This window comes from Oncorhynchus keta, chromosome 27 (genome assembly GCF_023373465.1).
Source record: "Oncorhynchus keta strain PuntledgeMale-10-30-2019 chromosome 27, Oket_V2, whole genome shotgun sequence".
Taxonomy (NCBI): Eukaryota; Metazoa; Chordata; class Actinopteri; order Salmoniformes; family Salmonidae; genus Oncorhynchus; species Oncorhynchus keta.
In genome coordinates this window covers 18,393,275-18,407,521 of record NC_068447.1, presented here as the reverse complement: position 1 = coordinate 18,407,521, position 14,247 = coordinate 18,393,275, and the positions used below count along the sequence as shown (strand labels likewise).

Here is a 14,247-nt window from a genome sequence, read left to right as displayed (position 1 = left end):
ACAGGTCACAAAACTCTTCCCAAACCCAAACACAGACATCACATTAAACAGATACTCATGATCCACTCTATCAAAAGCCTTCTCTTGATCTAAAGAGACCAGTCCAAAGTTCACATTAGAACCTCTTGACAAGTCCAACATGTCCCTAATCAAGAACAAGTTGTCCGTGATTGAGCGTCCCGGTACACAATATGTCTGGTCCTTGTGTATTATAGAGTCCAGATGGGACTTCAGTCTGTTAGAGAGGACCTTGGCAAAAATCTTGTAGTCCGCACAGAGTAATGCCACAGGCCTCCAGTTCTTAAGTTCACACAAGTCCCCTTTTTTGGGCAGGAGAGTCAGAGCCGCCCGACGGCAGCTCATCGGCAACTCTCCTACCCCGACGCATTCTCGCAACACGCAAAATAAATCCTGTCCAATTGTTCCCAGAATTTTTGTAAAATTCCACTGGAAGTCCATCAACCCCGGGTGCACGACCGGGGACATCTGGGTTACTGCCTCTGCCAGTTCATGTGACAACAGAGGAATGTCCATTTCATCCCTCTGTGCCCGAGAGAGCTTAGGGAGTCCTGCGAACAAGACCTGAGCACACATAGGATCACACATTTCTGCCCTATACAATTCAGTATAAAACTCCACAGTCCGCTCCCACATCTCCCCCACCACAGAGGTCACCCGCCCATCAGACAGCCGTAGACAATGCATACCCTTGGCTTCACTGCTCTGTCTTTCCAAACCAAAGAAGAAGGAGCTGGGAGCATCCATCTCCTTGAGCATGGAGAACCTAGCTCTTACAAGTGCTCCCTTTGCTTTAACCTGGAAAAAACTGCCCAGGTCCCTACGTAATTCGGCTAAGTTAGCCTGGAGGCCTACATTGCCTTGCCCCACCATCTCTACCTCCATCTCACTAATACACCTCTCTAGTTCCCCCAATACTCTCCTAGCCTCTGAGGATGAGAGAGCTGTGTACTGTTGACAGAAAAGCCGAATTTGCACTTTCCCCACATCCCACCACTGACTCAGAGACTCATACTCCTCTCTTCGCTGCCCCCATCTTTCCCAAAAAGTCTGGAAACCTGAGCAAAAAGTGGCATCTTGTAAAAGCTTTACATTGAACTTCCAATAAGATGCCTGCCGGGGCCCTGGTGAAATAGACAGCCGAGCCATGGCTATGTGGTGATCCGAAAACCCCACTGGGAGAATGGTAGCACCCAGCAGCCTATTGCTCTGATTCCTGGACATGTAAAAACGATCAAGTCGAGCTGCACTCACCCTAGCCCCAAAAACCTTCACCCACGTATACTGTCTTGTGTTTGGATGTTTAGTTCTCCAAACATCCACTAGGTCAAACTGATTAAAGATGTCCCTTAACACTCCCACTGACACTGCATGAGGCTCTTCCCCATTTCTGTCTTTTGTAAAAATCCATTGTACAGTTCCAGTCACCTCCGATCACCAGCGTCTCCTCAGGCGCTACTTGTGAGAGTTCCTGTCTAAGACTCCCAAATAGAACCCCTCTTTCTCTCCCTGTGTTAGGCGCATACACATTTATAAAGACAAAACACATGTTGTTAATTTCTGCTTTAACAACAAGCAACCTACCCCTACACACCTCCTTTGAGGAGCAAATTTTTACAGCCAGACCCGGTGCAAAAAGGACTGCCACCCCTGCACTAAGATTTGTCCCATGGCTCAACACACTTGCCCCTTTCCACCAGAGCCCCCAATCAACTTCATTCACCACATCACTATGCGTCTCCTGCAGAAACAACACCTGTACTTGTTTATGTTTTACATATTCACTCAACACACTCCTCTTTCCCGCATCTCTGGCGCCATTTATATTGAGCGAGCCTACCCGAAGATTCTCCATAAGAAGTGGGAGAAAAGCCAGCAGAGAAATAGACCAATAGCAAAGCTCAAAAAGCCCCAGTGTCAGTAAGAAATTAAACATTTAAACAGTGTCTGAAGGTAAACCTTTACGCACTGTTGTGACCCACTTCCTCAACCTAAACCGTTTCTTCGGTGAGAGGACACCATGCCCCTCATTTCTCATAGCATGTTGTACTGATCTTACAAACTTTCTAGGATCAGGAAAAAAAGCCTCAAGATTAACTTTTTTCCCCTTAGTCTCATTCAGGAACCTTGTCAGTTCTCTCAACGTGTACTTAGACCCTCTGGTTGACTGGCTGTCAGCTCCGGGCCAATTGAAGAGGAGTCTGAAAAAATACCTCCTCATCCTCTTCCTCAGACTCACTTTCCTCCTCTTCTCTATCTCCCACCCTGACCACCTGCCCTTTCTCTCTGGTTAGGGCCTCACCCACAGCAACAGGCAACATTTCCATGGTGCCTTTGTCCACACCCTTTTTCTTTTCCTCTTGACACCCTCCTCCTCCCCCCTAATCTCTTACACTTCCCCACTATACTCTCCTCATCCACTAGAATAACCTGACTAGACGCAGTATCATCTGCACCACCCTCCATAGCATGACTAGGGCCAGCCTCAGCTACAACACCCTCCATAGCATGACTAGGGCCAGCCTCAGCTACAACACCCTCCATAGCATGACTGGGGCCAGCCTCAGCTATACCACCCTCCATAGCATGTCTAGGCCCAGCCTCAGCTACCCCACCATCTCTAGCCTGACTAGACCCAGCCTCTACTACCCTACCATCTCTAGCCTGACTAGACCCAGCCTCTGCTTCTCCACCATCTCTAGCCTGACTAGACCCAGCCTCATCTACACCACCATCTCTAGACTGACTAGGCCCAGCCTCTGCTGTCTGCATCTCCTTACCCCTGCATTTTGACCTTGATTTCCCCCCCTTGCGCTCGTACCCTCCCCTTGTCTATGGCCTTTATGTGGGCATGCAAAGCTCTTGTGCCCCAAATCCCCACATTCAAAACACCGTAGACTATCTGTGCTGGCAAAACCTGCATAGAGCCCCTCCCCATGCCTCACTTTAAAATGCACATTTAGCTGTTGCTCATTATTGTTCAGAAACATAAACACTTGCCTCCTGAATGAAACAATGTGCTTAACGGCATCTGCCTGAAAACCTGCTGACAGTACACGGAAACCGCAAGCAAACTTACCAAAACGACTCAGCTCTTTCCTAATTTGATCATCCGTAATAAACGGAGGCACATTTGCCACTACAACTCTTGTTGAAGGGGTAGAGAGAGGTGAAATTGACACCAACACATCCCTTACAAATATTCCGCTAGCAATTAGCCTACCGACCAAATTAGCCCTTTTCATGAACACAACCACAGCCTTGTTCATTCTAGAAGCAGAATGTATAAACTCAGCTCCTACCTGTTCACCGACCGCGAGCAGAACCTCCTCCACCTTAACTCCGTTCTCAGGAACACACCTGAACCCATGCTGTATCGACAGCGTCTCCTGCGCGCTAGGCTGAGAAGCCATTGCGCACACTAGACCTTGCAACCCCCGGAACGTTACTCTGTCCTCTTCCACCCTAACTTTAAAAAAAAAAAAAAAAAACTTTGGATACCGCTAAAAACAAATATTGCATTAACCCTCCACCATAGAAAATAACATGTAAAGAAAAGAATAGAATCAAGAAAGTTAGTTAGGATAGAGCTTTCCACACCAAACACTCAAACTCCAAAACACCCAGCATGCACCGAGAGAGAGAGAGAGAGAGAGAGAGAGAGAGAGAGAGGGGGAGAGAGAGAGGGGGAGAGAGAAAGAGGGAGAGAGAGGGGGAGAGAGAGAGAGAGAGAGAGAGAGAGAGAGAGAGAGAGAGAGAGAGAGAGATAGGGAGAGAGAGAAAGAGGGAGAGAGAGACAGACAGAGAGACAGAGAGACAGAGAGAGATGGAGATATAAGTAGAGAGAGAGGGAGGGATGGAAATGTAAGTAGAGAGAGAGAGAGATGGAGATATAAGTAGAGAGAGAGAGAGGGATGGAGATATAAGTAGAGAGAGAGATGGAGATATAAGTAGAGAGAGAGAGAGAGAGAGAGAGAGAGAGAGAGAGAATTGGGTCACGTTCCAGTGGTAATGAAAATACAGAAAAGATCATTAACATTTTGGCTACGTCTATATTCAAGTCCAAATTCAAGTCTACAATTTAAAGCACTTCAAACCCAAGGTGTTGGACCTAACCAACTAAGCTGACACCAGCACTGCTTCAAAAGAAAGAATTTCAATAAACAAAATCATGAACCAATCAAATGACTAAGCTGACAACAACGTTGGAAAAAACTAAGCAAAATTCCAAAGACGACTTAATCTGGCCCTAAACAGAGAATATGAATTGGCTGATTATCTTTACTCTGTCAGAGATATGAAGCAGAGACAGATCGTTACCAAGTACAGGCTGAGTGACCACCGATTGGCAATAGAAACCGGCAGACATAAAAATACATGGCTACCCAAAGAGGAGCTTATATGTGGTCACTGCACGACAGGGGAGGAAGAAACAGAGGTGCACTCTTCCCCCTGGCCATGCACTATAGAGACAGAGAGTTTTAAAGTAGAACAAAGGAACTCCCACCAAATTCTACTACATTCCAGAATTTGAGAATGGAACAATATCCATATTTTGGAGAATGTGTAAGCGGTCGGTGGAGAAGCCAGCTACGACCCGGTCCATTTTGTTTCATGTTTGTGACCATGAAGGACAATACAGCCACATTACCATCACTGTGTTTATACAGGTGCCTTCGTTATGAGGTTTGCATCTAATTATTGTATAAAATGAATAAGTCAAGATTAAACTATTTGTGAAATGATGTAATGTGATGTTAAACCTTTAATGTGAGAGAATTTTATTCCCTTTAAAGTTGAACCAAGTCACTGGCCCACCCTCGTGAGCACAGACATGATCAGGCGTCATGGAGCAGCCTTTTTTTACTGTTATGGAAGAAAAAAAACTCCTGAGAAAATCCTCTTCAGACCACGCGTACCTCGGTGTAAACTGAGGTGGCACAGGTTTGAGTTTAGACGAAGCAAAACCACAGCGTGAGCTGTGATTGCGAATAGTTATTGAATTCCTAACCATACCACGTGCAGCATTGGCTACACAGCTGGAAATGGTTCAACTCTGAGACTAGCGATCCCTACCGAATAAGAGCAAATCTTAGATACTAATTACTAGTCTGCAGCTAGAAATTATGCAAACCTGGGAAGCAAAGACCGTCAACCGTCGAAACATCTAATCTATGAGAACATTTCTGAATGGTACTCTGAAGTATCCATTGTAACCACAAAATAATTTGATCGTCAGTCGATACCGAGAGAGACAACATTGTAAATACAACCCATATTTATGCTTATTTCTTTTCCCTTTTGTACTTTAACCATGTGTACATTGTTACAACACTGTATATGTACATATGACATTTGTAATGTCCTTATTCTTTTGGATCTTCTGTGAGCGTCATGTTTACTGTTCATTTTTATTGTTTATTTCCCTTTTGTATATTATCTACCTCACTTGCTTTGGCAATGTTAACATATGTTTCCCATGCCAGTAAAGCCCCTTGAATTGAGACGCTGATGAACTGACTCTCCAGCAGACGTGCTGGATTCCAACAGAAAAGACCACGACACACGGGCTTAAATATATACTGATTGCAATTATCCCCGAATGAGTGAGCGTTCATGTGCAAAGGATTAGCATTTCAATTAATATAATAGTCAACTGTGTAGTGAGCCCTTTTGTTTTTCCTGCTCTTCCACAGTCCACACCCACTTCCCATTGTCCAACAAGTTGTCATATCGGCTTAGCCCACTAGGGAATCTTCCCTATTATTTGTTAGTACAGTTTCTCAATTGCTAAAACAATTTCTGAAACCTTGCTCCATTTCCTGAAAACATTAAACACAAAACCTCATCTTCAAGCACTATTTACATAACCTTGAAACATTCGCTTCAAAACAGTTTTATCTGTGTTCAAAATCAAACCCTGCTCTCAAATCATAAGCAAAGTGATCAACATTATATACAGTGGGGCAAAAAAGTATTTAGTCAGCCACCAATTGTGCAAGTTCTCCTACTTAAAAAGATGAGGCCTGTAATTTTCATCATAGGTACACTTCAACTATGACAGACAAAATGAGAAAAAAAATCCTGAAAATCACATTGTAGAATTTTTAATGAATTTATTTGCAAATTATGGTGGACAATAAGTATTTGGTCAATAACAAACGTTTATCTCAATACTTTGTTACATACCCTTTGTTGGCAATGCACTACAGTATACAATACTAAAAGGGACAAAAATCAAAGGAATAAACATGTGATCAATGTGCTTCTTCTTGTCTTTGGGCTGGGTCAGGCCAGAGCACTTCATCGACATCACAAGCAACATTGTCCGTCCTGAGGCAACGGGGGAAGAAGCCTCTGGTGTGCCGTATCCAGCCCTGACATGATTCCTCACCTATATCACCACAGGCTAAATCCATGGCTTGCAGCAGATTTACTCTGGTGTAGGGTTGTCTATCATACACTTTCCATCTCCAAGAGGAGAAAAACTCCTCAATCGAATTCAGGAAAGGCGAGTATGGAGGGAGGTACAAGTTCATAAACTGCCCATTGATGTTAAACCATCCCCTTACCTGAGCAGCTTGGTGGAAACTGACATTGTCCCACACTATCACAATCTTAGAAGGTGCTGGGTGTTATATAGCCCGAGTGTAACATGGTGATGTAGAACACCATGGTTGCTGATAGCAGCACAGATTGTGACATTGCCACCTTGTTGACCAGGGACTTCAACAATGGCCCGCTGTCCAATCATGTTTGGGCCTCTCCTTCTCCTCTTTGTTAGATTGAAGCCTGCTTCATGGAGAAAGATCAACTCATGGGGTCTGTCCAAGGATTCCAAGTCAAATATTGTCTGTGTAGAAATACAATATACTGTATGTAAGATTTTGTAAGTCGTACAGAGACAGTGCTATACTGTAGAGTACAATTAGGCTTCTGATTCACATACATTGTATGTACTGGAGAGTAATGTCATTCACATAGTATGTGTTAGTACTGTAGACAATCTGGATGACAGTAAATGTTTCTGAATGTACACTTACTTGCACATGCTGAGCTCGCAGTTCTTTCACCCTTGGTGAGTTGCGCTCAGAAGGTACTCTGTATACGTGTTTCATTCGCATCCTGTTACGATGGAGGACACGGTCAATTGTGGAAATGCTCACACTGTCGATTCCCTGGAAGTGTGTGTTGTCTTGTATCACTCGTTCCTGGATTTCTCTGAGTCGTATTGCATTATCTTGAAGGACCAGGCCAACTATAACAGCCTCTTGCTCCCGAGTGAATATAGCTGTCCTTCCACCTGCATGTGGCAGCCTTGCAATTCTACAAAAAGTAGTTGTGCAGTTACAAAACATATTCATGCAGGACAATAAATACAGTGATTAACTTTACAAATGTCTATTGAAACAGTTGCATATAATGTACTACAGTAAATTTGCAATTACAAAAATACAGTAGTATACTGTACCTGTTCTCTTCTCTGAATGTCCTTACTGTGGTGGACACAGAACATCGGCTCAAATTGGGTTGCACTCTAAGTCCGGCTTCACTCATTGTCAGTTCATGGACAAGAACATAGTCTATAACTGTTGCTCGAATTTCATCTGATATTTCCACTCTTTGTCTTCCTCTATCTTGCCCTCCTCCTTCTCCTCTTCCTCCTCATCGCCCACCTCGCACTCGTCCTCGTCCTCTCACATTGTTTCTTCTATCCATTCTCAGACTTTCTCCTTCCCACCTTCAACAACATGTTTGCTCTCTGAACTGGCTTATATTGGTTGTGTCGCACCATTTGAAACAGGTTAAATCAATTTTGAGTGGTTGTGTTCAATCAATGACATGTGTTCTCTATTTGAATTTGATTGTTGCCACTTGTGTTTACCAGTATGGATGACATGTGCATTAGAGTGCAGAATGTGTTTTGAGAATGAGAATGTGTTTAGAGTTTTGCTGAAAAGTCTAAGTGAGATCTGCAAATTGTGTTTTACCATGTGAAATGGTTTAAGGTATTGACAACAGACTGCATAATTAGCTAAATGAGTCCAGGCAACTGAGAACTTTGTTCAGCCAATGGGTTTTAGTGTTCTAGCAATTGAGAAAAACTGTAACAGGTCTAATGTTTGTTTGTTTATGCGATTATTTAGTTAGTAGGCAAATATATTATTAAGCCAATAGGTGTATGGATTATTCATAGTAAAGGCTGGGTTCGTGCAGATAACCAACAATTTACAACGTTTGGAATGAGACTGACGTGAGTTAAAGATTAATTCATTAATAAGGAGACTAATTGATCAGATATTAAAATATCTGAAGAGTTGTATTAGAAAAATTATTACTTTGTAATCTGACGATTTTCCTTGGTGCCCCAACTTCCTAGTTAATTCAATTTACATGGTTAGTTTAATGACGTAATAATAATTACAATTTTTTTGATAAAATAACAGTCTTCACTTTGAATGATGCCAAAGACACGACAGTAGCGTGATGGTAGCGATAGCAGTTGAATGATTGTGGTGGTAGTTGTAGTAGTAATTATGATGGTAGTTGTAGCACTGATGTAATGGTGAAGATGACAGTTAGTTAGTTATGAGTTAGTTATAGTTTCATTTTCCATGATTAGCTTTTAAAATGTGTTCTACTATTCTACTATTGACTGTTACCATTTTACTGTTGTTATTTTTTATTTAATATTGTATTATTATTTATTAGCATTTTATATTATTATTTGTTATTATTTAAAAATGTATTACAATGTATATGTCACGCCCTAACCTTAGTATTCTTTGTTTTCTTTATTATTTTGGTTAGGTCAGGGTGTGACATGGTTGATATGTTTGTACTGTCTAGGGGTTTTGTAAATTTATGGTGTTGATTCCATCTAGGTGTTTATGTAGGTCTATGGTTGCCTAGATTGGTTCTCAATTAGAGGGAGGTGTTTATCGTTGTCTCTGATTGGGAACCATATTTAGGCAGCCATCTTCTTTGGGTATTTCGTGGGTTATTGTCTATGTTATGTTGCATGTTAGCACATTGTTTATATAGCGCTCACGTTGGTCTTAATTGTTTTTTTGTTTAAGTGTTCTTCATTCAATAAAGAAGAATGTATTCACACCACGCTGCACTTAGGTCTACTCCATAAGATGATCATTACAGTATATTGTCTACATTGTTGCTTAGAGAGGGAGAGGGAGAGGGGGATGGGTAAAAAAAAGGAGGGATTTGCAGAGAATTTTATATCCCAGCAGAGAGAGAAATGTGTGTATTGGGAAGGAGGAACGGGAGAAGAGAGAAGGAAAGAGAGACGATGACGTCCCGACAGCAGTCTTAAGATGTTTTCTCTCTGTCATCTCTCAGAGAATCATGTCCTGTTTCCATAATCATGCCTATTATTAGAATGGGGCTTCTCTCTCTTATGTTTCATCAACTTTCTGCACCTCTCTCTGTCTCTCTGCCTCTCTCTCATCGCTCACTCCCTCTTGATCCCTTGCTTAATCTCTCTCTCTATACATTAATCTCTCTCTATAGAATATTTTTTACACAGCCCCTATTGTCTTTTAGAGTCTTTGGTTTGGCTGAGCATTAGCGCAATGAGAGTTTTGACATTTAAAATGGCGCTTGTATTCTTCTCCAAAACAAAATCTTTTCCCATTAGCCGAGGCTCAGCTGTCAATGAGTAAAGAATGATGAATTGCTCATTTTGAGTCTTTGGGTTGAGGGTACTTCAGGGACACTCAAAATTATCAATATCAATAATTCACTAACTTTTGTAACAGTGGAAAATATGTATTAGACACATATGAAAGCATGCATGCGCACACATACTTACTCAAATTCACACTCACATCACACACTTGTACTCAATAAGGCTTTGTGCACACATGTAGGTGTATGTGGATGTATCACAGTGTGTGTGTGCAAGCATGCATGTGTGTGAGCGATGAGAGAGCAAGAGTGAGAATGAGAATGATAGACTAGAAATCATTATCACCATGATTCATCCAACTGCCTTTCTGCTGTAATGCACATTCATACAGTACAAGCTGTCAGGGTCATAGAGGGAGAGGGTTGTGGGAAAGGGGAGAGAAGTGAGAGAAGGGGGAGAGGGGTGAGGGAAAGCGGAGAGGGGAGAGGGAGAGGGAGAGGTGATAGGGAGAGGGGTGAGGGAAAGGGGAGAGGGAGAGGGGTGAGGGAAAGGAGAGAGTGGAGAGAGGGGAGGGAGAGGGGGGAGGGAAAGGAGAGAGTGGGGGGAGAGGGACGAGGGGTAGGGGAGAGGGAGAGGTGATATGGAGAGTGGTGAGGGAAAGGGGAGAGAAGTGAGAGAAAGGGGAGAGGGATGAGAGAAAGCAGAGAGGGGAGAGGGAGAGGGGTGAGGGAAAGGGGAGGGTGAGGGGAGAGGGAGAGGGGTGAGGGAAAGGGGAGAGTGAGGGGAGAGGGACGAGGGGAAGGGGAGAGGGAGAGGTGATAGGGAGAGGGGTGAGGGAAAGGGATAGGGACAAGGGAGAGTGAGAGAGAGAGGGATGGGTAAAATAATGAAGGCGGAATGGAATAAAAGTGAGATAGAGAGAGAAGATGGCGTCCCAGCAGAGAGAGGGGTGAATAAAGGGAAGGAGTGATGGGAGGAGAGAAGGAGAGAGGGATGATGACGTCCCAGCAGAGAGAGTAGGATGGGTAAAGGGAAGGAGTGATGGGAGGAGAGAAGGAGAGAGAGATGATGACGTCCCAGCAGAGAGAGAGGGATGGGTGAAGTAATGAAGGCGGGATGGAATAAAAGTGAGATAGAGAGGGATGATGACGTCCCAGCAGAGAGAGGGATGGGTAAAGGGAAGGAGTGATGGGAGGAGAGAAGGAGAGAGGGATAATGACATCCCAGCAAAGAGAGAGGGATGGGAAAAGTAATGAAGGTGGGATGGAATTAAAGTGAGATAGAGAGAGATGATGACGTCCCAGCAGAGAGAGAGGGATGGGTAAAGGGAAGGAGTGATGGGAGGAGAGAAGGAGAGAGGGATGATGACGTCCCAGCAGAGAGAGAGGGATGGGTAAAGGGAAGGAGTGACGGGAGGAGAGAAGGAGAGAGGGATGATGACGTCCCAGCAGAGAGAGGGGATGGGTAAAGGGAAGGAGTGACGGGAGGAGAGAAGGAGAGAAGGGATGATGACGTCCCAGCAGAGAGAGGGGGATGGGTAAAGGGAAGGAGTGATGGGAGGAGAGAAGGAGAGAGGGATGATGACGTCCCAGCAGAGAGAGGGATGGGAAAAGGGAAGGAGTGATGGGAGGAGAGAAGGAGAGAGGGATGATGACGTCCCAGCAGAGAGAGAGGGATGGGAAAAGGGAAGGAGTGATGGGAGGAGAGAAGGAGAGAGGGATGATGACGTCCCAGCAGAGAGAGAGGGATGGGTAAAGGGAAGGAGTGATGGGAGGAGAGAAGGAGAGAGGGATAATGACGTCCCAGCAAAGAGAGAGGGATGGGAAAAGTAATGAAGGCGGGATGGAATTAAAGTGAGATAGAGAGGGATGATGACGTCCCAGCAGAGAGAGAGGGATGGGTAAAGGGAAGGAGTGATGGGAGGAGAGAAGGAGAGAGGGATGATGACGTCCCAGCAGAGAGAGAGGGATGGGAAAAGGGAAGGAGTGATGGGAGGAGAGAAGGAGAGAGGGATAATGACGTCCCAGCAAAGAGAGAGGGATGGGAAAAGTAATGAAGGCGGGATGGAATTAAAGTGAGATAGAGAGAGATGATGACGTCCCAGCAGAGAGAGAGGGATGGGTAAAGGGAAGGAGTGATGGGAGGAGAGAAGGAGAGAGGGATGATGACATCCCAGCAGAGAGAGAGGGATGGGTAAAGGGAAGGAGTGATGGGAGGAGAGAAGGAGAGAGAGATAATGACGTCCCAGCAGAGAGAGGGATGGGTAAAGGGAAGGAGTGATGGGAGGAGAGAAGGAGAGAGAGATAATGACGTCCCAGCAGAGAGTGAGGGATGGGTAAAGGGAAAGAGTGACGGGAGGAGAGAAGGAGAGAGAGATGATGACGTCCCAGCAGAGAGAGAGGGATGGGTAAAGGGAAGGAGTGATGGGAGGAGAGAAGGAGAGAGAGATAATGACGTCCCAGCAGAGAGTGAGGGATGGGTAAAGGGAAAGAGTGACGGGAGGAGAGAAGGAGAGAGAGATGATGACGTCCCAGCAGAGAGAGGGGATGGGTAAAGGGAAGGAGTGATGGGAGGAGAGAAGGAGAGTGGGATGATGACGTCCCAGCAGAGAGAGGGATGGGTAAAGGGAAGGAGTGACGGGAGAAGAGAAGGAGAGAGGGATAATGACGTCCCAGCAGAGAGAGAGGGATGGGTGAAGTAATGAAGGCGGGATGGAATAAAAGTGAGATAGAGAGGGATGATGACGTCCCAGCAGAGAGAGAGGGATGGGTAAAGGGAAGGGAAAGGGGAGAGAAGTGAGAGAAAGGGGAGAGGGATGAGAGAAAGCAGAGAGGGAGAGGGAGAGGGAGAGGGGTGAGGGAAAGGGGAGAGTGAGGGGAGAGGGAGGGGTGAGGGAAAGGGGAGAGTGAGGGGAGAGGGACGAGGGGAAGGGGAGAGGGAGAGGTGATAGGGAGAGGGGTGAGGGAAAGGGGATAGGGACAAGGGAGAGTGAGAGAGAGAGGGATGGGTAAAATAATGAAGGCGGAATGGAATAAAAGTGAGATAGAGAGAGAAGATGGCGTCCCAGCAGAGAGAGGGGTGAATAAAGGGAAGGAGTGATGGGAGGAGAGAAGGAGAGAGGGATGATGACGTCCCAGCAGAGAGAGTGGGATGGGTAAAGGGAAGGAGTGATGGGAGGAGAGAAGGAGAGAGAGATGATGACGTCCCAGCAGAGAGAGAGGGATGGGTGAAGTAATGAAGGCGGGATGGAATAAAAGTGAGATAGAGAGGGATGATGACGTCCCAGCAGAGAGAGAGGGATGGGTAAAGGGAAGGAGTGATGGGAGGAGAGAAGGAGAGAGGGATAATGACATCCCAGCAAAGAGAGAGGGATGGGAAAAGTAATGAAGGTGGGATGGAATTAAAGTGAGATAGAGAGAGATGATGACGTCCCAGCAGAGAGAGAGGGATGGGTAAAGGGAAGGAGTGATGGGAGGAGAGAAGGAGAGAGGGATGATGACGTCCCAGCAGAGAGAGAGGGATGGGTAAAGGGAAGGAGTGACGGGAGGAGAGAAGGAGAGAGGGATGATGACGTCCCAGCAGAGAGAGAGGGATGGGTAAAGGGAAGGAGTGACGGGAGGAAAGAAGGAGAGAGAGATGATGACGTCCCAGCAGAGAGAGAGGGATGGGTAAAGGGAAGGAGTGACGGGAGGAGAGAAGGAGAGAAGGGATGATGACGTCCCAGCAGAGAGAGAGGGATGGGTAAAGGGAAGGAGTGATGGGAGGAGAGAAGGAGAGAGGGATGATGACGTCCCAGCAGAGAGAGAGGGATGGGAAAAGGGTAGGAGTGATGGGAGGAGAGAAGGAGAGAGGGATAATGACGTCCCAGCAAAGAGAGAGGGATGGGAAAAGTAATGAAGGTGGGATGGAATTAAAGTGAGATAGAGAGAGATGATGACGTTCCAGCAGAGAGAGAGGGATGGGTAAAGGGAAGGAGTGATGGGAGGAGAGAAGGAGAGAGAGATAATGACGTCCCAGCAGAGAGTGAGGGATGGGTAAAGGGAAAGAGTGACGGGAGGAGAGAAGGAGAGAGAGATGATGACGTCCCAGCAGAGAGAGAGGGATGGGTAAAGGGAAGGAGTGATGGGAGGAGAGAAGGAGAGAAGGATAATGACGTCCCAGCAAAGAGAGAGGGATGGGTAAAGGGAAGGAGTGATGGGAGGAGAGAAGGAGAGAGGGATGATGACGTCCCAGCAGAGAGAGAGGGATGGGAAAGGTAATGAAGGCGGGATGGAATTAAAGTGAGATAGAGAGAGATGATGACGTCCCAGCAGAGAGAGAGGGATGGGTAAAGGGAAGGAGTGATGGGAGGAGAGAAGGAGAGAAGGATAATGACGTCCCAGCAAAGAGAGAGGGATGGGAAAAGTAATGAAGGCGGGATGGAATTAAAGTGAGATAGAGAGGGATGATGACGTCCCAGCAGAGAGAGAGGGATGGGTAAAGGGAAGGAGTGACGGGAGGAGAGAAGGAGAGAGGGATGATGACGTCCCAGCAGAGAGAGAGGGATGGGTAAAGGGAAGGAGTGACGGGAGGAGAGAAGGAGA

General features: G+C 45.7%; 1 protein-coding gene and 1 long non-coding RNA gene across 2 annotated transcripts in view; one reads left to right on the top strand and one right to left on the bottom strand.

The window, feature by feature from the left end:
- The window catches only part of LOC118377531 (opsin-5), a 222,648-nt gene that overhangs the window by 177,146 nt on the left and 31,255 nt on the right, over positions 1 to 14,247 (top strand). The gene's annotated exons all lie outside the window — the stretch shown is intronic.
- Positions 6,159 to 7,745, bottom strand: LOC118377530 (uncharacterized). The gene is made up of 3 exons (XR_004824260.2): positions 7,490 to 7,745; positions 7,062 to 7,344; positions 6,159 to 6,871 (listed from the first exon to the last, which is right to left on the bottom strand). It is a non-coding gene; the product is annotated as an uncharacterized LOC118377530 (long non-coding RNA).